The sequence below is a fragment of the Rhinatrema bivittatum genome, chromosome 1, assembly GCF_901001135.1.
Source record: "Rhinatrema bivittatum chromosome 1, aRhiBiv1.1, whole genome shotgun sequence".
NCBI lineage: Eukaryota > Metazoa > Chordata > Amphibia > Gymnophiona > Rhinatrematidae > Rhinatrema > Rhinatrema bivittatum.
In genome coordinates, this window is record NC_042615.1 from 396,458,652 (window position 1) to 396,482,369 (window position 23,718).

The window sequence follows — 23,718 nt, forward strand, 5'->3', positions numbered from 1 at the left end:
AAGAAGGTACCAGATCCTAGATCAGAGACCTTAGGTCTACTTAAGATCTTTGATTTGCTGGCAGAGCCGACATCACAACCTTCACACACAGTTCTGGACATGGTCTTGGAGAAGATGTGGGAGACACCGCTTATCATGGCGCCAGTGTCTCGCAAAGTGGATTTAAAATTCCGCATGCAGCAGTCCCCTTATTACACACAACCACAACTTCCTCACAATTCTATAGTGGTTGAGTCAGCCATGCAAAAGGCTAAAAAGTCAAAATTGCATGCGTCAACTCCACCAGGTAGGGAGAATCGCTGTCTTGATGAATTTGCGCGAAAGATTTTTCAATCCTCCATGCTATCAGCAATAATCTGTCAGCATCAATTTTATATACTCCAATATCTGTATGAGTGTGTTCAGGCAGTTAAGGGCTTGCTTTTCACCTCCGACATATCCACGCAATCCAAACAGCTCGTTATCGATATTGAAGAGGGCATCCATCATTTACTTCGGACGTTTTACAAGGCATTTGAAACCTCCTCGAGATCGATTGCAGCTCGCTGAACAGCGTGGCTACGTGCCAGTGCTATTAGGGAAGATTTACATAGCAAATGAGTTAACCTCACGTGTTAATTTATTTATTTTATTTAAAAACTTCTCTATACCGTCGTTTAGTCATGTACTATCACAACGGTTTACAGGGAGGCACATACATTCATGATTGGGTAAAAATCTCTAACAAAGTGCCAATAACATTTCGGTTACATGTTTTACTAATGAAATTAAATAAGTGACATGATAAATTGTATGGTTACCACCATAACCATACAATTATTATTCTTTATACTGATTATCTATATTCTTAGTAGTTAAGTAGGAGAAAATAATAAAATATGCAAAAATGCATCTGGTGACTTTGTGCTGTGTGTTGAAGTTCATTTGCCTGTTTGTTTATATTTCTTATTTTCTGTTCTCACTGTAAAATGCTTTTTTGAAAAGCCAAGTTTTTAAACTTTTTGAAGAGTTTTAAATCTCTCTGTAATCTTGTTTCGAGTGGCATTGTGTTCCATAGTATTGGACCGGCTAAGGATAGTGCTCTTTCTCTTACTTGGGTCAATCTAGCTGTCTTGACTGAAGGGATGGTTAAAAGGGCTTTATTGGCTGATCTGGGGGACACATTGGCTGATCTGGGGGACACATTGGCTGATCTGGGGGACACATTGGCTGATCGGCGGCCCACAGCTCGGCGACCACCCGCACCCAACCGCCTCCTCCCCCTGCCGAGGCTTGCGCGATCGGCGCGGCCCATCCGGGGCAAGAGCCTGCTCACCAGTCTCCACGAGGTGAGCCGTGCAGGAGAGACCAGAGGCAAAGGATAAACTAAAACGAAAGCGAAACTAAAACTTTTGCTGCTCCCGAGCCGAGAACCAAGCCCGCAGGACACAAGTGGTGAGTGAGCCGCGCCCCTAAGCAGGCATCAGGCCAATCAGAGGGCGGCTACTGCTCCCTTTAAACCCCGGCGCATCCCGGCGGCATCCTTTTCGGCGGCCCACAGCTCGGCGACCACCCGCACCCAACCGCCTCCTCCCCCCTGCCGAGGCTTGTGCGATCAGCGCGGCCCATCCGGGGCAAGAGCCTGCTCACCAGTCTCCACGAGGTGAGCCGTGCAGGAGAGACCAGAGGCAAAGGATAAACTAAAACGAAAGCGAAACTAAAACTTTTGCCGCTCCCGAGCCGAGAACCAAGCCCGCAGGACACAAGTGGTGAGTGAGCCGCGCCCCTAAGCAGGCATCAGGCCAATCAGAGGGCGGCTACTGCTCCCTTTAAACCCCGGCGCATCCCGGCGGCATCCTTTTCGGCGGCCCACAGCTCGGCGACCACCCGCACCCAACCGCCTCCTCCCCCCTGCTGAGGCTTGCGCGATCGGCGCGGCCCATCCAGGGCAAGAGCCTGCTCACCAGTCTCCACGAGGTGAGCCGTGCAGGAGAGACCAGAGGCAAAGGATAAACTAAAACGAAAGCGAAACTAAAACTTTTGCCGCTCCCGAGCCGAGAACCAAGCCCGCAGGACACAAGTGGTGAGTGAGCCGCGCCCCTAAGCAGGCATCAGGCCAATCAGAGGGCGGCTACTGCTCCCTTTAAACCCCGGCGCATACCGGCGGCGTCGCGCGCCCGAAGGAGCGCGACCTAAGGGGCCTGCCCCTTAGCGCGCCCCTTGGAGCGTCCCAGAGCCAGAGCCGTTACTCACCCCTATCCATTTATACAGCGACCACCCGTCCACCCATCCAGTCCCTAACAGCACGCATCCAGTCTCCAGCAGCACGCATCCAGTCTCCAGCAGCACTCATTCAGACTTAACAGACCCAACAGACTCATCCAGTCTCCAGCAGCACTCATCCAGTCTCCAGCAGCACGCATCCAGTCTCCAGCAGCACGCATCCAGTCTCCAGCAGCACTCATCCAGTCTCCAGCAGCACTCATCCAGTCTCCAGCAGCACACATCCAGTCTCCAGCAGCACGCATCCAGTCTCCAGCAGCACTCATTCAGACTTAACAGACCCAACAGACTCATCCAGTCTCCAGCAGCACGCATCCAGTCTCCAGCAGCACTCATTCAGACTTAACAGACCCAACAGACTCATCCAGTCTCCAGCAGCACGCATCCAGTCTCCAGCAGCACTCATTCAGTTTCCAGCAGCACTCATTCAGACTTAACAGACCCAACAGACTCATCCAGTCTCCAGCTGCACTCATCCAGTCTCCAGCAGCACGCATCCAGCTCCAGCAGCACGCATCCAGCTCCAGCAGCACTCATCCAGTCTCCAGCAGCACTCATTCAGTCTCTTTCAGTCAACAGACTCATTCAGACTTAACAGACCCAACAGACTCATCCAGTCTCCAGCAGCACGCATCCAGTCTCCAGCAGCACGCATCCTGTCTCCAGCAGCACGCATCCAGTCTCCAGCAGCACTCATTCAGTCTCATTCAGTCAACAGACTCATTCAGACTTAACAGACCCAACAGACTCATCCAGTCTCCAGCAGCACTCACCCAGTCTCCAGCAGCACTCACCCAGTCTCCAGCAGCACGCATCCAATCTCCAGCAGCACGCATCCAGTCTCCAGCAGCACTCACTCAGTCTCCAGCAGCACTCACTCAGTCTCCAGCAGCACTCACCCAGCCTCCAGAAGCTCTCATCCAGTCTCAAGAGGCACTCATTCAGTCCTATCTCCAGAGACATTCATTCAGTCCTATCTCCAGAGGCACTCATTCAGTCCTGTCTCCAGAGGCATTCATTCAGTCTTCAGCAGCATTCATCCAATCTCCAACGACACTCATTCAATCTCCATCAGCACTCATCCAATCTCTAGCAGCACTTCCAGTTCAACAGCTCTCATCCAGCACCGATCCAACCTTTAACAATAATGCAATACCGCCCACGCACCTACAAATCACTCATCCCAATCATGATTTCCCCCACTACACAGTTCCTAGGTCTATCCCTATTCACCTTAATCCTATTCAACGCCCAATCGCTCACCAACAAATCTCTGATACTCAATGACATACTACAGGACACAACCCCAGACTTTTGCGCCATAACAGAAACATGGCTCAAATCCACAGACATCGCACTCATTAACCAACTACCAACACAGACTTACGATTTCTTCTCCATCCCAAGACAAAAAAAAAGATGAGGGGGTATCTTCCTAGCTGCTAAAAAATCCTTAAGGTTCACATACCACCCAATCAGTACAGCTACTAAACTAGAACTAGGATTGTTCAAATCAGAACATCTCCAAATCCTGCTAGTCTATGCCCCTCCAGGCTTACTAGAGTCAGACTCCTCACCTATTATCGAAACTATAACTTTGCATCTCAATCTGGACTCCCCTGCTATAATCCTGGGCGACTTTAACTTACATGTTGACAAAGTCCCCCTTTCAACAAACTGTGAAGCTCTCCTCACCGCACTGTCAGCGATGGGTTTCAGCCAACAAATCAACAAACCCACTCATAAAGCAGGCCACACGCTCGATCTCCTATTTACAAACTCTGGTATTTCTCTTACAAAACAACCAAATTGCAAAAAAGTCCCATGGTCAAACCACTCTCTAATCTCCACCAGCTTTTCTTTACCTCGATCAGACTCTAACCTCAACTCAAGACCCGCTTTCCTATACAGAAAACCTTGCACCTCGGAACAACTCAGCAAACTTCTAACCTCTGAGCTACCACTCATTGATGTCTCTACACCCAACTCTGCCCTCCAATCCTGGTCCAAAATAACAAAATCTATAGCAAACACTTACTGCCCACTGACAACCAAAGTAAGGTCTTCTAATACATCTAAACAACAACCCTGGTTTAATGATGAACTACGAAAGCTCAAACAACTACTTCGGCAAAAAGAAAGAAAATGGCGCAAAGCCCCTTCACCGGCCTCTCTCTCTGATTACAAACGATCACTCCATCTATACAAAAGTACCACGTTGAAAACCAAAAGAGACTATTGTGCCCGGAAGGTTCATCATCTCATCTTTGACTCAAAAGCCCTATTCGCCTTTGTTTCAAGCCTAACCAAACCCATCACTCCAGATATCCCACCCGAACAAGCCCAGACTAAAGCAGACGAACTGGCCCTTCATTTCAACAAAAAAATATCGGATCTCCTCAATCAACAAATTCCAAACTCTACTTCTCCAGATAACACATTTTTCCCCCAAAACAAAGACATCCAGCTAAATGCTTTCGAACCCATAACAATCACAGAGATACAAACGACGTTAAGGAGAATGAAACCGTCATCTCACCCATTTGATCAAATCCCTTCTAAAATGCTTCTTCTCATCCCTGACACAATAGCAAAAACCCTAGCAGATATCATAAACTGCTCTCTAGCACATGGTATCTACCCAGATGACCTAAAAACTGCCTCAATCAAGCCACTACTAAAAAAACCAAATCTAAATGCATGTGATCCCAACAACTTCCGCCCTATTTCCAACCTCCCTTTCATAGCCAAAATCATGGAAAAATTGGTAAACACCCAACTATCCAACTACTTAGAAGACCACAGTATTCTGTCCCCAAACCAATATGGTTTTCGCAAAGCCGCAAGCACAGAAACGCTACTACTTTCACTCACGGACTTCCTCCTCTCTGGTATTGATAAAGGCCAAGCATATTTACTAATCCTCCTCGACTTCTCGGCGGCCTTCGACACCGTCAACCACTCCCTCCTTCTAAAACAACTGGCAAACATTGGTTTAACAGGTGCCACATTAAACTGGTTCAAAACATTTCTAGGAAACAGAGGATATAGAGTCAAAATTCACAATAAAGAATCCCAATACCACCCATCTAATAGAGGGGTGCCGCAAGGTTCATCACTTTCACCCACACTCTTCAATGTCTACCTGCTACCACTATGTCAATTACTTACAAAATTAAGCCTTAAACACTTCCTTTTCGCAGACGACGTACAGATCGTGATCCCCATAAAAGAATCAATCTCAAAAACAATGGAATACTGGGACACTTGCTTATTAGAAATTAAACTTCTCCTCAACAGTCTAAATCTTGTGCTCAATGCTTCAAAAACAGAATTCCTGCTCATATCACCGGAAAACAATAACATACTTCCAAAACCACCCACACTCCTTCAAACAGCCCATGTAAGAGACCTAGGAGCCATACTAGACAATCGTCTCAACCTCAAACCATTCATTAATCAAACCACAAAGGATTGCTTCTACAAATTGCATATTCTGAAAAGAATTAAACCACTCTTCCACGCTCAGGACTTTAGAACAATCTTGCAAGCAATAATCTTTTCCAAACTAGATTATTGCAACTCGTTACTACTAGGCCTCCCAGCTTCTTATACTAAACCTCTACAAATGGTTCAGAACTCTGCAGCCAGAGTCCTCACAAATTCCAGGAAAATCGACCACATTTCCCCTATCCTCAAAAACCTCCATTGGCTACCAATCCATTATAGAATCATGTACAAAACCATCAACATCATATACAAAACTATCAACCAACACACGCAAATCGACCTACAAATACCACTTAAAAAATACACTTCCGTCAGACCCATCAGGGAATACTACAAAGAGTCACTCCAAATTCCAAAGGCCAAAACCTTCCAACATAAATCTTTGAGTCTCAGAGCCTTCTCTTCAGCAGGTCCAGCTCTCTGGAACTCTATCCCACCAGATTTGAGACAGGAGCCATGCTCTCTAACATTTAGGAAAAGACTAAAAACTTGGCTTTTCAAAAAAGCATTTCCAAGCCCTGAATAAAACTTCACGCAACAGCACAATTGGATCCAAATTCTGTGTCATATTTATTCATATTCTGTGTCATACTTAGCCTTCTGGTTACGTATGTTCCATCTCACAGTGATGTACCGCCACATTTATTCGCATAGTCTTATTTACTCATCTTGCTAATTTTTTACATTAATTGGCTGAAATGTAAATATCGCTCTGTTCTTTTCTCTCCCCCCTTCCAGTTCCAAGTTAATTTTTCCCTGTTTTATTGTAACTTTCTCACATCCTTTTTCTGATTCCCTGTATTTAAAGTTCAAGGTTTTTATTGAGAATATTGTTTACTACGCTACGTTATGCTTTTCACACTTTGTTAATTGTAAACCGGGTTGATGTGATGCCTGTCATGAAACTCGGTATAACAAAAACAATAAATAAATAAAATAAATAAATAAACATGTAAGCATAGTGCTGTGTTTACCAGTCTGCTTTTTCTTCATTGATTAGTTTGTGTATCGTGCAGAGTGTTTTATATTGAACTCTTTGTTCTGTTGGTAGCCAGTGTAATTCGGCAAGTGTTTGAGTGATGTGATCTCTTTTGATTTTACCAGTAAGTATTTTGGAAGCAGAGTTTTGTAGGATTTGTAGTGGTCTAATTGTTGAATATGGTAATCCCAGAAAAAGTGTGTTACAGTAATCTGTGCTAGCGAATATGAGTGCCTGTAGGACTGTTCTAAACTGTGCTTGTATTAGCAAGGGTTTTAGCCTTCGAAGGATCATAAGTTTGGCTTAGCCTTCTTTAACTTTTAGTGATATGTGTTGCCTAAGGCTGAGTTCCGTGTCAATTATTACTTCTAGGTTTCGAGCTTTCTCGGCTAGCTCTACTTTCTGATCATTTTTAAGTTTGATGGGGTTTTGAATCAACTCAATGTTTTTTCGTTCAAGGTGTTTAAATTCTGTTTTTTCTATGTTAATCACTAATTCCATCTGGTTTAGTAGTTTAATTATATCTAGGTACATCATTGCTAGATTTAAAGTTTTTTCAATTGTTTCATCTACGGGCAAGATTAGTTGAATGTCATCAGCGTATATATAATGTGTGATACCTAGTCCTGCCAGAAGGTGGCATAGGGGTAGCATGTAGATGTTAAGTGTCGCTGAGAGGGCTGATCCCTGGGGTACACCTGTTTTTAGTTTAATTTTGTCTAATATTGTATTTTTTTATCTGTACTTGAAAAAATCTATTATTTAGGTAAGACCTGAACCATTCAATTGTTTTGTTTTGTAGTCCTATCTCTTCTAGTCTTTTGAGTAGTATGGTATGATTAACTGTGTTGAAAGCTGCTGACAAATCTAATAGTATCATAATGTGGTGTTTTCCACTATCAAATCCTCATAGTAGGGAGAAACCTCTTTGGTGATATTCCAAGAGACTGTAGCGAATCTCAAGTTGCAGGCAGTGGCTGTCCAGTCTCTAGCGGCCCCATCATCCCTTCAGGCGCAGAGAAGATATTTTCCATCAGCACGTAGACAGTTTTTCACTAGACGGCCTACGGGTCCTACTCATCCTACAGGCCTACACCCTACCAACAGCAACCTAGGCAGCAGCATCCACAACAGCAAAGGGGAACGTCTCAATGTGGCACAGGATAACAACCATCTGCCCCAGCCAAACAGTCACAATCTTTTTAAAGATTCAGAGGCCACCATCACAAGCCTTCCCTTAACACAGGCCCTTCTCAGCTATGCCACAGTTCATATACTAATGCCTTCCGTTCAATGCACTCCATGTCAGACATTGTAAATGATTTGTTATAGTTACCAAGTTACCTTCTGCTATTGGCTTCTTCTCTTCTCCCTAGTTCCAGTACCCTTGTTTTATTGTAACTTTTGCCTTATTCCTCTATGTTAATGTTAATGTTATAACCCCCTGTTCCTTGTAAACCGATATGATATGATCTGTATCATGAATGTCTGTATAAAAAAAGCACTAAAATAAATAAATCGCAATCTGTAACACTGCCAGGCAGAATTACATCAAGGATAGAAGCATGGGCTGCGATAACGTCAGACAGTTGGGTACTAGAGATAGTGGAACATGGGTACCAGCTACCATTTGCACAACTACCCCTGCTCCCACATCTCATAACAGCTTGCAGAAACCATCAGTCCCAATTAGCGATGGAAATACAATCGCTACAACGACAGGGAGCCATCCGATCCATACCCTTATCAGCCCACGACAAGGGTTTTTATTCACCATACTTCATCATTCCCAAGAAATCAGGGGGTCTTTGCCCAATCCTAGACCTCCGAGATTTGAGCAAATACTTGGTGAAGGAGAAGTTCAAGATGGTATCCTTAAAGACTATATTGCCTCTGCTGCAACCCAACGATTGGATGTTTTCCATAGACCTGAAGGATGCTTATACCCACATCCCGATACACCCATCTTCGTGGCATTACCTATCCTTTCAGTTCAAGGGCATCCATTAATATTATGTTGTTCTTCCATTCGGCCTCTCGGCAGCCCCCAGAGTATTCACCAAATGAATGGCAGTGGTGGTGGCCTTCCTCCGGCAGAAAGGTATGAAATTGTTTCTATACCTCGATGATTGGCTTCTAGTGGCATCGAGCCCGTCCATCCTACTGCATCACCAACAACAGTTAGTTCAATGTCTGGACGAGCTGGGGCTGGTCATAAACTACGACAAATCGTCCTTGACCCCAACTCAAGTCCTACCGCTCATAGGAGCACGACTGGATACCACTCGCAACTGAGCCTTTCTGCCAGAGGACAGATGATTGGAAATACGACTACTGCATGCTCTACGATTAACGCAGTGACCCTCTGCATGCCAGATACTAACGATACTGGGACACATGGCGGCAGCCATCTTTACAGTTTCCAGTACGTGCTTACACTTGAGACATCTGCAATGGGGGTTGAATCGTCAGTGGAAACAGCACTCTCCAACTTTAACTCACAGGGTAAATCTCACCACAGCAATGGCAACCGACATAACTTGGTGGCTCAGCAAGACTACGCTCACCAAGGGTGCCTTATTCAGCACTCCCCCGCACAACATCGTACTAATCACTGATGCCTCTGGCAAAGGATGGAGCGCGCACTTAGATCACTTAGAGACACAGGGACTATGGTCCCACTACGAACAGAACTTACAAATCAATCTGTTAGAACTCAGAGTGATTCGCAATGCCATAGGAGCCTTTCTTCCACAGCTCAGGGGTCATCAGGTAATGGTATACACAGACAACCAGGTAGCAGTGTTCTACATAAACAAGCAAGGAGGGTCAGGTTCATGGACCCTTTGCAAGGAGACACTGATCATCTTTGACTATGCGCATCACCATTCCATTCATCTGCAGGCGACTTCCCTACCGGGAGCTGTAAATACACGAGCAGACAAGCTCAGCAGAATATTCTATCCTCACGAATGGACGCTCAATCACCAAGTGACTCTCGATATCTTTGCTCAATGGAGAATCCCATCCATAGATCTCTTCGCCACAGAGGCCACTGCGAAGGTTCCTCGATTCTGCTCTGTTTGGCCCACTCAACACAGAGTAGCACAGGATGCATTCCTACTCCCTTGGACGGAGGAATTGATGTACGCATTTCCTCCAATTCCGCTGATATCCAGGACTATTCAAAAATGTATCCAGGATGCATCACAACTCATCTTAATAGCCCTGGCTTGGCCCCGGCAACCATGGTACACCTATCTCCTGGACCTCTCCATAGCAGAACCAATTCGATTACCAGATCTTCCAGATCTCCTAACGCAGGAAGAGAGGGCACTCTTCAACACCCGATGCACGCATCCCTCCACATGACAGCATGGAGGCTGAGCGGATCCTCCTGACGGAACAGGGCATTTCATTACAAGCGCAAGCAAACCTGTTGAACTCAAGAAAGCCTTCCACTACACAGGCTTATGGGTTCAAGTGGAAAAGGTATTCCTCTTGGTGCACATCAAGAGGCATAGAACCATTGAACTGTTCGCCAGAAGCCCTTCTGGACTACCTTCACAGTCTATATCAAGCAGGATTGGCAACGGCATCAGTTAGAGTTCATCTCAGTGCTATTGCCGCCTAACATAGACCACACCAGGGACATTCAATTTCGCTTCACCCATTGATCTCCCGGTTCCTAAGAGGCTTGCTGTGCCTCCGGCCACTGATTACTAAGCCTCCAATACCATGGAATCTAAACCTTATCCTGGAACAACTAATGCTTTTTCCATTTGAACCGCTCGACTCGGCTCATATAAAATACCTCACATGGAAAGTGGTGTTCTTAGTAGCAGTGACTTCTGCACGTCAAGTCAGTGAACTGCAGGCCTTAGTTCACTATAGCCCATATCGTCAATTCTATCATCATAAAGTGGTAATGAGAACTCACCCAACGTTTCTTCCGAAAGTGGTCTCTCAATTTCACTTGAATCAGTCAATTGAACTACCAGTGTTTTTCCCGAAACCTCATAACAAGGATAGAGAACGTTCTTTACATACCTTGGACTGCAAGCATGCTCTCGCTTACTATAAGCAGAGAACGCATTCTCCAACACGGGTATCACAGTTATTTGTCTCCTTCCATCCTGAGAAGACGGGAACTCCGGTGACAAAAAGGACCACCTCCAGCTGGATAATACAGTACATTCAATTCTGTTACGATAAACATGATTTATCTCTTCCTTCAGCACCAACAGCTCATCAGGTACGACCAGTAGCGACATCATTAGCTCATCTGAAAAACGTACAACCGAGTGACATTTGCAAAGCAGCCACCTAGTCATTTCCTCACACATTTACATCGCACTACTGCCTGGATCAACAATCATCTAATGATGTGAAACTGGGCAGTGCAATTCTGCATTCCATATCTGAGTGATCTCTTAGTCGACTCTCCAGGATAAATTGGATTACGCAAACAACTGACCCAGATACATAAAGGCGTGATCAGGAGCTTTGGTTTCCCATGACAGCATGGCTAATTCAGCCCTGCTATCGACGGGAAAAAGCAAGTTTGCTTACTGTAAACGGTGTTTCCGTAGATAGCAGGATGAATTAGCCATGCTGACCCACCCGCCTCCCTGGATAATTGACACATTCTACTGCTGTACCTATACTGCTTAATCACAGACTGAGGAGATTACTGTTTCCTGCGTGGGAACTCATGCGCAGCCGCACAGAGCAAAACTCTGTTTCCTCCTTAGGAGGCTCCGCCTCCCGGGCCCTGATTGACAGTTCCCATGACAGCATGGCTAATTCATCCTGCTATCTACGGAAACACCATTTACGGTAAGCAAACTTGCTTTTTACACCCTCAAAAAAATGTAGCAGATTGGTGTGACACATGACTTCCCTTGGTTAAATTAATGTTGGCTTTGTTTCATTAAACTATGCCTATCTTATATATTCAGTAATTTTAATCTTTATGATAGCTTCTACCATTTTACCTGGCACAGATATCAGATTCAATAGGACAAAACCAATTTGGCAATAATCACCACCACCACCCCAAAAATAAGCATATAGTATAAAGCAAGAGGTAAGTCTATCAATATAATCAGCTATTTAATACTACATATCAACAGCATTTATAATACACCTCAAAAGAGATGTTTCAATATTTTATTACAATGAAATATATAACAAACATATTCTTGTGTAGAAAAAATACCAAAGGGTATGACATTCATACAAAAATCATTAAAGATCCTATAACCTTATGAATGGGTGTTGGATCAGGAAGTGTCAAATGGCCTGTTCTCCCTGTAGCATCAAACGTCAATAGACTTGTTTATTTTGGAAAGCAATTGGAAGATCGAGGAGTTTTTCTACATTCTTCCAAGTGATTTCAGATTTGCAGTGGATACTTTTCTGCTCAATTGTGATGCCAGTGTACTGTATGCAGAATTAAGTGGAAATGATTCTCATTGCACCAGTATGGTCCAAACAGGTGTGGTACACCTACCTCTTCCAATTCCCAGTGTATGCTGCATTTCAGCTGAGAACCTTGCCTTCACTTCTCACCCAGGAGGGAAGCTATCTGTATCATCCCAATCTACCTCATCTCAACCGGATGGCATGGAGACTAAGCGTTCATTCGTCTCCTCTTGTACACTACCTAAGGAAATGGAAGATAAGATATGATTTCTGCAAGAAAACTATCCTCTGGGAAGTCTTAGGTTTTTAAATGGAAACTATTCTTAAACTAGGATAGATCAGGGGGGGTCACTTGATGTGGTGAGCCTGGGAAGACAGACTTCTCAGAGCTCCAAGTACCACCCCTTCATATTGGCTGCTATCTCACCTCATAAGGATCAGGAACTGCTATTAAATCATCCTAGGTGAGAGTATATATATATATCAATAGACAGATTTATGCAAAAATTGCCTGGAATTATACCCATCAAAGGGGCAAAGAGACAAAATCTGGTGAGGGTGGAGGAAAAATGGCTGCGGCACTGGGAAGTGTTTCAATTTGAATCTTCCAAGCGAAATAACTGAATTAATAAATGCGGTTATGTCCGCTTTAAATGATAAGCTATTCGCTATTTCAGAATAAATAGCAGACCTAAAGTCAACCATCACAGAGTATGGCTCAAGAATAGATAATGTGGAGGGGAGGATTGCAGTTGTTGAGGATGAGACGCTAGCATATGAAGGTAGAATAAGTAAATTTGAGAAACAGCTAAGCTTATAGGAAGGAAAGATTGACTATTTGAAAAATCGTTCCCACAGAAACAATTTAAGGATAATTGGCTTCCCGGAGGAAATTGCTTAATAACATCTCATCTGATCCCTACCCCCTTGATACAGGAGTGCCGCAGGGATCTGCCCTATCCGCCATCCTATTTAATATTTATCTTCTTCCACTCTGCCACTTCATCTCTAATCTAGGCATCACCTTCTTTCTCTATGCCGACGATATTCAACTACTAATTCCTATAACATCTACCATCGAAGAAGCTATATGCCTCACAGTAAATTACCTCAAATCAATCAAAATTTTTCTCAACCAACTAAAACTATGCTTAAACATGAACAAAACTGAATGGATCCTAATAAAAAGAAACATCTCATCTCAATCTTCCCAAATACCCTACATCCAAATTGATAACACCAACATTCAAATGAAAAATCCAATAAAGGATTTTGGCATCTGGATAGATTATGATCTGAGCTTTAAGAATTGCATTGCTATAAAAATGAGAGAAGGCTTTCATAAACTCCAGATCCTCAAACATCTCAAACCTCTACTGTACCCGAACGACTTCAGAACAATTCTTCAAACCCTCATTTTCTCAAGCCTAGATTATTGCAACTCAATTTTCTTAGGACTACCTAAATCTACACTAAAACCACTGCAATTACTGCAGAATGCTGCTGCATGAATGCTCACGGGCAAAAAGAAGTTTGATCACATCTCTCCAACCCTAAAAAACCTTCATTGGCTACCAATTTCACAAAGAATTATATACAAGTCCTTAACCATTCTACATAACGAAATTTACAAAGACAACAATTCCTCTCTGGATAACATGATTGTAATTCACAAATCACCCTGCTCTTCAAGATCTTCTAACAAATTACAACTAATCATTCCCCCACTATCTTCTGCGAAACTATCCGCTACAAGACACAGAGCCTTCTCGATAGCTGGTCCGATAGAATGGAACTCCATCCCTGGATACCTAAGCTCTATCAGAGATTCCAAAACCTTCAAAAAAGAACTAAAAACATGGTTGTTTAGACAATCATACACAGACTGATATGACTTATCAATCTTAATCTTGAACCCTAATGCTCCTCTAATAAGTAATTCGTCTAAACCAAGCCTTAAATTGTCTCCTGCTAACATGTTATACTCTGCTTTCTGCCGAGATGTTTTATTTTTCTTTTCCTGTTCTGTGTTATAAATTATAACTTGTTCATTGTATGATGTTGTTACTTTTGTAAACCGGGGTGAAGGCACTCAGCTATACTTCGGTATAAAAAAGAATATAAATAAATAAATAAATAATCCAATCTAGTAAATGTTCTGAAGAAATGGCTCCCAGAGGCCTTAAATATGCCAGAGTTGCAGGGTGCTATGCCTGTTGAACGGGTGCATCGTCTGAGCACCAAACATGAGGGAGAAACTAGGCCAAAGATTATACTGGCAAACATTGTAAATTTCGCCCACAAACAGGCAATGATGCAGAAATTTCACAAGGTTAGTGAAGTGAAATATCAAGACATTAATATTCGGCTGTTTCAAGATTACTCCCCCACCGTATCAATGAAGAGGCGGGCATTTAATCCTTATGTGCCCTGCTTGCGCAGCGTAAAATTAAATTTGCATTACAGTATCCTGCATGACTTTGAATTTGGTATGATGGAAAATTCAAATGTTTGATGATGAGGAGAAAGCTCGCCAATTTGTAAGCAAGCTATAAGGTGATATATAAGCCTGGCAACATTTTATGAATGTGAGTGATTTCCATTGTTTGAAGTTCTACAATTCTGATTACAATAAAGTTGAATTCAAAATGGCATTTTGTTACAAATAATGTTCCGGAAATAAGATTTTGCTTTCAAATTAAGAGAGCTGTGGTGACACCCCAAAATTGGGATTTTTTACTTTGTTAATGAGAATAGGCCTGCTATCTGATGGTAAAGAAGACAGATCTAATTTAGCAGGCCTGTGGAGAAGATAGCGGGAGAGTGAAAGGAGAGGTGGGGGACATTCACTGGAACAAAAGATAATGTGTGGAGTTCAAAGTGATGGTAGGGTTTTTGGGTTGTTTTTTTTTTTAATTATGGATGTTGCGGACTGCATAAAGATCATACCAGAGATGATCTTCTGTGAAGGTAAGATCGAATTAGGTTCTGGAAATGGATTTTGAGAAGACATCGTTGAATGGCCCATCCAGAATGAATGAAGAAGTGTAGTCACTGCGGTAGTAAAGGTCGAGCCGGAATCGGCCTTGTCAAAAACATAGAAACATAGAAATGACAGCAGAAGAAGACCAATCGGTCCATCCAGTCTGCCCAGCAAGCTTCGCACTTTTTTTTTTCTCATACTTATCTGTTTCTCTTGGCTCTTAGTAACCTTAGGTTCTATTTCCCTTTCACCCCCACTATTAATGTAGAGAGCAGTGATGGAGCTGCTTCCAAGTGAAATATTAAGTTTGATTAGTTGGGTAAGCGGCAGCATAGCTCTCTGCTGTTGAAGCAGAGAGCAATGCTGGATATGCGTGAAGTATTAATTTTTCTTCTCCCCTGCCGTTGAAGCAGGGAGCTATGCTGGATATGCATTGAAAGTGAAGTATACCTTGAAAGTCACATTAACTATCATGAAATATTGAAAAGCCTAATAATTGGTAATTGAATAAGCCTAATAATTGGTAATACCTATAGCCCATGAACCCATCCCTGGGTTTTTTTTTTGTTTTTTTCTTTTTTTAATTGGGAGATGGCAGCCCTCCATCCTTCCGCTCCGTGAAGGTGGAACACCAACCACTTGCCACTGGCATCCCGCTCCGTGAATGCCTCTGTGGCTACTTCCGCTTCGTGCAGTGTTTTGCTGCCTGCTCTTTATACGCGTCCTCTAGACCTGATGGATCCACAGTGTTTATCCCACGCCCCTTTGAAGTGCTTCACAGTTTTGGACTTCACCACTTCCTCCGGAAGGGCATTCCAGGCATCCACCACTCTCTCCGTGAAGAAATACTTCCTGACATTGGTTCTTAGTCTTCCTCCCTGGAGCCTATATTCGGGCGATTTGACTGCAGGTTGCAAGGCATGCAGAGGCTATATTTTCAAAAGTCTGTGCAGAAGTCACCGGAGTTATGGGGCTGAAAATTATCACCATCTAGTATGCACTCTTGATTCTGCTGAGGATGATACAGATAACTATAAGATTTGGAGTTCATTGTTAAGATGTTAATTAAATTCTTATTGCTCTCTTTTAAAATTAAAGCCCACAGCAAAGATATTACTTTAGAAAGTGCTTTCCTAGCAGTAGAAGGTTCAAAAGCATTATTGTGCTTTAATTAAGTAAACGGATAATCACAGGAGAAGGGGGGGGGGGGGGGTTAGCCATATGCATAATTCACATACTTCATGTTCTCATTTAGAGAATGGATACCATTAAATTTTGGGAGCAACAGAGGGAAATGGGAAGGAATGGTTGGGTGGGATGGAAGGGGAAATGAGAGGGAGATATACTAACATTCAGAGGTGTAGAACTAACTCACTGAGCCTAGGACGCAAGATAAAACATGTGGGACAAAAGATACAGTGCTGTAGAAGGAACTGGAGATGGAGCTTTTAGAGAAGGAGGAGGTATGGATGGGGACCTCCCACCCTAGAACAGTAGTTATCTTGCATGCTTTACAGCAGCGGTTCTCAACCGGTGTGTTGCGGCACACTAGTGTGTCGCGAGGCACAGACAGGTGTGTCGTGCACCCACTGCTCTTCCCTCCCTCTCACCTCAGTGAGGCTAACACTGCTGCTGTTCCTGCCCAGGCTATCAGCACATTCAAACCCCAAGGGGAACAGCAGCAGTGTTTGTGGAAGCCGGCAACAGGAACATAACCTTTTCTTCTTCCCGTCCCAGTGGCCCGGAAGAGGAATTGGTGTTTACTGGGCACGCAGGAAGAAGAAAAGGCCATGCAAGCATGTTGATGCAGAAATTGCATCCCAAGGCTCTCCCCGGCCCCCCTACACTCAGCAGTTTGCCTGTGCTATGATCATCGTGGCACTGAGCAGTCTGCTGAGAATGCTGCCGCCGGGATTTCCTGCCACGAGGCTGTTGGGCAAAGCCATTCATCAGCTGCCTGGACCCGGAGCTGAAGATCGATGCTGGCTGGCCATTTTGCCAGGGGCTGCAGGAGTACAGTGCTGCTGGCCCCCCGCCTTTCCCCTGGCTCCAACCTCCCCTTCCCTCGTCAGCTCGACACCAGCAAGAAAATTAAAAATAATCAAACAAAAATAAATAAATAAAAGGCTGGGGTAGGGAGAAGCAAAAGTATAGAATTACATTCTAGGCTGACTGCTCTGTGCCATGATAGCAGCACAAGCAAACAGCTGAGTGCTGCCTTCTTGCCGCTGTGGGGCAGGGGCTTTTAATAGTAGCATACCGGCTACCTTGTGCTGTAGCTGCCATGTGTGGTGTGAGTGAGTGAGACAGAGAGAGTGAGCCAGCATGTGTGTAAGTGCGTGAGAGAACGTGTGAGAGCAAGAGACTGCTCAGGAAAGTCACTGGTGTGTGTGAGAGAAAGAGATTGGTCAGGGATGTGACTGGTGTGTGTGTGTGTGTGTGTGTGAGAAAGAGAGAGATTGGTCAGGGAGATGACTGGTGTGTGTGAGATAGACTAGTCATGGGCCGTAAGGAAGAAGAGCATGGGGACAGAGCGTCAGCAGCCCTTGCTGCTTCTGGTATGTGCTATTGACCTACAAAGGAAAGGAGTAGGAGAGTTACTGGAGAGTGTAAGTAAAGGTGGCTTTTTAAGTTTATCTTTCTTGATTGACTGCCATTTTAATTATTGGGTATTATCTGATGTGTCTGCTGTTAGAAATATTTTATTGGTGTTTGGAGAATTTTTAATAATTTTGAAAATTTTTAATGATTGGATGTTATTCCATTTATCAGTTGTTTTGAAACATTTATTATATTCTAGTTTTAGAATTATTTTATATTTCTCGAAGAATGTATAAATAGAAATGTGGAGACAAAAACTGAACTGGAAACAGCAAGAAGCCAAACTCTGTATGCAGTGCAACAACGTAAAACCAAAAACATTATCTTTATGGTCATTTTATTTTGTATTTAGTGAAGGTCTGTGTGTTCTGCGTGTGTGACCCAGCTAAGGGTGATCTGCGAGCTTATAGTTTCTTGGTAGGGATCTATAGCAGCTTGGCTTGTTCTGTTTTCCTAATAGGTGTACTGGTGTTTAGGGCCTGGTGTAATTTTTGCAGTGCTGCCTTTTCATAGGTAGGGTTGTAACTGTTTGAATTCCATAATGCAGGTGTAACTTTGTGCGCATTAGTTTGTGTACATTATTGCAGATCCTGGAGGTCTATTAGGTGCTATATTTCTGTTTTGCACAGAATGCAGAGTGGCTTTTTTGGGTTTCCGATCCAGTTTCTGTTGCCATATTTGTACTTTGTGGTCTTTCTGTTCTTGGTGAAGGTCGATTCTATGTGTGTGACCGAGGTGAAGTATTTTACTAGCATGTAGGCATTTGTATCAATATTATTTGTTGTGTTTTCTCAATAGAAAATTACTGTTTTTTCATAAGGAGGGCTATTGCACCTGGTAGGAGAGTGTTTATGTTGTTACTGAGATGACACCAGAAATATCTTTTTTTGTATGATAAATTGAACAGGGAATGTCTTGGATCTGTTCTGTAGCCATTTTTGGGGGGTCAGAGTGGATCCTGTAAATACAGAGTATATGTTTACATTTAGCCCCATGATGATCATGTGTTCAGTGTCACGCATTTGAGAATCATCTGTCAGGTGTGTCCAGACAGAAAAAAGGTTAACTACTGCTTTATAGGATGCAAGCTTATGAGGGGAAAAGATCAGGATAGTATCATGGAACGTTGATGGCATGGGCTCCCCTATAAAGTGCAATAAAATCCTCCAAGCTCCACACAGACATAAGGGAGCAGTATCTTGTATTCAAAAAAACCCACTTATTGAAAGTAAAAAGCACAAAATTTAGAAAGGAATGGGTAATTGAGTGTTATTTTTTGCCTGCAAATGGGGGGAAAAAGGGAGAGTAGCTGTTCTAGTTAGTAAAAATATCAGTTTTCAATAAAACATCAGTTTTCAAATAAAGAATGAGATTACAGACTTGAAAGGCAGGTATATAATTCTTATGGGAAAATTAAATGGGAAAGAGAACACTCTGCAATTTATATGCCCCAAATGAATATAACTATATTTTATTTTATTTTTATTTATTTTTTTACAAGTCTGGTAGGCAAATTGGAAGTGGTTAAAGGAACACTTACAATAGGAGGCTTTAACTGTGTGCATGATCCCCTCTTTGATAAATCAGTTAGAGGGCAAAGGTAAGATTAAGGGAGTGGCATATTTGTGCAGAATGCTACAATTAGTGATGTATAAGAGCGTCCTTAACCCATCTGTTAAGGACTTTACTCACCTTTCCCAGGCTTATGGATCTATGTCCAGAATCAATTATATTTTATTATCTCAGACTGATTTCTCAAAAGTAGTATCTGCTATAATTGGGCCCTCCATATTATTTTTTATTTATTTTTTATTTATTTAAGGTCTCTTATATACCGATATCCGATCGCACATCGTATCGGTTCACAAAGAAAAAAACTTTTGGGCGGCGCCCTTACATAAAACCGAAATAGTACAGAATAACAGGGGGATTAGGCGATGCAAATTAATAGATCAATAAATATTGAAAACTGTAAATATAAACATATATAAAACTATATACATATATACATTATCTGATCATGCTTTGATATGGGTGGATTTTAATATCAATACAGATGGGAAGAAAGATCATATGTGGAGATTTCCTAGTTATTTAGCAGAAGACGTAGAATTTCAAGAGTATGTGCGGAATAAATGGGAAAATTATGATGACGTTAATAGCCAACATAGGAATTCTCCAATATTATACTGGGAAGCTAGCAAAGTGGTTCTTAGGGGTGACATTTCATATTTATTTATTTATTTAACACTTTTCTATACCGACCTTCATAGTAATAACCATATTGGATCGGTTTACATCGAACAAGGGTCAAAAACTGAATCGGCAACTAAAGTAAATTAAACAATAGAAGTGGAAGGGCAAAGTTACATTCAACAAGGAGTAAGAACTTGGAAGCTTAAACATCTGGAAGGAGGTTAACGCAGGTATTAATATAAATATAATACAAAGAGAAAACAGGTTAAAGCATAATGTGCTTAATGTGCTAAATGTGCTCAAAAAGTGCCAGTCCATATGCCAGTCCATATGCAATTACATACGCAATTACACCCCTTGTTAACCCCCATTATCCCTATAACCTAAGTTTGTAAACCGTTATGATGGCGTTATTTTGACAATACCGAATGACGGTATATAAAACTCATTAAATAAATAAAATTAGAGGAGAGGATGAGAAATCTTAAACAGAAATTGATCAGACAGCATAACAGAACATTATCAGAATATAAGACATTACTTGAGTCTTAATTCTCTTCTTCATATAAGGCCAAAAAAAAAAAAGATGCAACATGCAGTGCATAATTTCTTCCACTTCAGCAGCAAATCTGGGAAACTATTAGCCAGGGTAATTAAAATTTGGAAAGGGAAAGCATATATTGAGAAATGGTAAACAGAACATGGTAGTATCACGGGAAAGAGTAAAGAAATATGTGAAATCTTCAGAGATTTTTATGAATCCCTTTATTCAGAGGATAGGAAAGGGGGGGAGCATTGGAAGAAGAGCTATTTTTTAATTATTTAAATCTAACATGGCTAAGTCGAGAACAGTTGAAGTATATAAATTCCTTAAACAGGAGATAGCACAAGTAATTCTGGAAGGGAAATGGCCCAGTTGGATTAAGTCTCAGTTACTAGGTCCTAAGGTAATTATGACGCTGAAAAATTATTTGAAGATGTTTTTCAAAGAGGTTCTTTTCTGAGTAGGTTTAATAAAGCTTATATTACTGTATTGGCTAAGGCAGGGAAAAATCCTTTACAACCAGCTTCCTATAGACTATTTCCCTGTTAAATTTTGATTTGAAAATTTTAGCTAAAATACTTGCGGATAGATTGAATAGGTTCATCCCAGCTATTATATTGGATAACCAAGTGGGCTTTGTTAAGGGACGAGTAGTCGGGTCGCATGTCATAAAATTGATTACAGTAATGAAGGTCTGTAGGGGGGGGGGGGGGGGGGGGAAATGCCTGCCATGGCCATTGGATTTGATTCGGAGAAAGCCTTTGATAGAGTATCCTGGCCATATATGTTCTCTGTCTTGCTGAGGATCGGGTTTGAGGGAAATATATTGAAGTACATCTCTCTCTTATATAACTCACCTGCATATAATATGGTGGCAAATGGATGCAAAGCTAAAGATGTTCATATTAACAGAAGAGTCAGGCAGGGATGCCCTCTCTCTCCAAAATTAAATATTTTGTCGATAAGGAAAATAAATAAAGACGCTAATATCTTAGGACCTCAGTTACGAGATCAGTCGTTTAAAATTGCAGTTTTTGCAGAGGACATTCTGGTCTTTTTGACAAACCCTAAGGTACTTCTAGACAAAGTTTTATATATACAGAAATGCTTTGGGGCATTTGCAGGCCTAAAAATTAATCAAGATAAATCCGAAGTATTGGATGTGATAGGTGAGCTAAAGAATGAGTGGGAAACAACCTTCTCTTTAAAATGGGTAACATCAGAATTAAAGTATTTAGGTATTAGAATTCCAGCAACTGGCTGAGATCTTTATAAAACAAATGTGTTGCCATGCTGAAAAAGATGGGGGAAAATTTAAGAACTTGGAACATGTTCAGTAAGTGAAAATGATGGAAATACCTCTGTAGTTGTACAATGCTCCCAATTTGGCTCACCAAAAATGATGCTCGATGTTTTAATGGTAGCTTTAAAGGATTTTATATGGCATGGTAAAAAGACAAGACTGTCCCTAACTACATTAGTATATCCTACTCCAGAAGGAAGACTAAATTGTCCTAATTATACAATTTGGCTTGTATGCTTTGTCATATTACAGATTTTCTGTTAGATACTGCCAAATTCACACCATTGGGGTTTTTGTCAGCCTGGGCTTCTACTTTTTCTTGGAATGCATTACTTAATGTGGATGAGAAGGAAGTACCATTAAGTCTTAAGGGACATTATTATTAACTTCAGGAAGAAAAGCTTGGGGTTTTTTCACAGGACAAGCAGGATGGTAGTCCTCACATATGGGTGACATCACAGGATGGAGCCCAATCACGGAAAACTTCTGTCAAAGTTTCCAGAACTTTGACTGGCCCCTACTGGGCATGCCCAGCATGGCACTAACCCTGCAGCCAGCAGGGGTCCCCCTTCAGTCTTTTTTCCACGCAGCAGTAGCCTCGCAGTTAAGGAGCTCTGCAGAGATTCCTGACAGGAATTTTCCTCACGGAATTACTAAAAGTTAATTTGCCCCACAGGGGTCCCTCCTCTAACTTTTTCAAGCCGCGGTACTCCGGTAAGTTTTTACCCGTGTTTCCGTCGATTACCATCGAGTTTGGCCCTTGCAGCCTACTGGCCGTCGACCATACCGTGGCTCAATTTTTTTCCATGGTCATGGCGTCGGGGTTCCGTCGGTGCCCGGACTGTAATCGCACCATGTCCATCACAGACCCCCATAAAGTCTGTGTAATGTGTCTTGGACAAGAGCACGATGTCTTGACCTGCACCAAATGTGCCCTTATGACACCAAAAGGTCGCAAGGCCAGAATGGAGAAGATGGAACTTCTCTTCCATGCTCAAACCCCGACTCTGTCCATTGCATAGACGTCATCAGAACCGGCACCGTCAACTTCGTGCCAGCGCTGACCACCGGCCGGTGACCGTCTGGCATCGACGACATCTCGGCCTTCGACACCCTCTATTCCCCTTCAGGACCAAGGGGATCATAGAGATAAACATCGCCACGGGCATAGAAAGTCTTGGACCATCGAGGGAGCGAAATCATCGACCTCACCATCATCCGAGTCACCGTCGATGAAACCCCGTCCAGAAAAGGCACAACCGGGTCACCAAGGCAACCCTCCCCCGAAAGGGCATCAGGAGCCGCGACGCCGCCTTTAACGGTGGTCTCTCCGGCTATGCCTCTGCCTCCTTCTTCTGTTCCGGAGCCGGGGCTGCTTGCTCCAGGTCTCCGAGAAGAACTGGACTGGATGGTTCAGGAGGCCATCGACAAGGTGATGCAACGACTTCAGGTTCAGCCAACACCGGTACCGATTGCCGAACCAATCACCGACCCGATTCCAGCAGCGTTGGCACCGCTGCTCTCCAGGATGTAAGCGTTCATTGCCGCTTCTCCACCGATGGACCCTGGGTCACCGATGGCGCCAGTGCCCTCCCCGCTCCTCTGTCATCAGGAGGAGAAACACCGTTTTGCATTCCTCCTTTGGGAGTTCTGCCTCGGCCATCGATGCCGATACGTCCATCGCCACCGATCCAACCATCTGTGCCGATACGCCCGTCGGCACCACCGAGCCATCCCTCGATGCCTGCACCGGTGCCTTCGATGCCTTCATCGGTGCCTCCAATTATTCCTTCGATTCCTTCGGAGCCTAGACCAGGACCTTCAGGTATCCCACCATCCCGTCCCCCTCTACATCCTAGAGGGGCAGGGACTGATCCCTATGATACCTGGACTGATGATTCCTCACCAGACAC

The 23,718-nt window shown here is 43.2% G+C and overlaps 1 protein-coding gene across 1 annotated transcript in view; it reads left to right on the plus strand.

Annotated features, from left to right (window-relative positions):
- GAK (cyclin G associated kinase) overlaps nt 1-23,718 on the plus strand; it is an 832,466-nt gene that overhangs the window by 746,454 nt on the left and 62,294 nt on the right.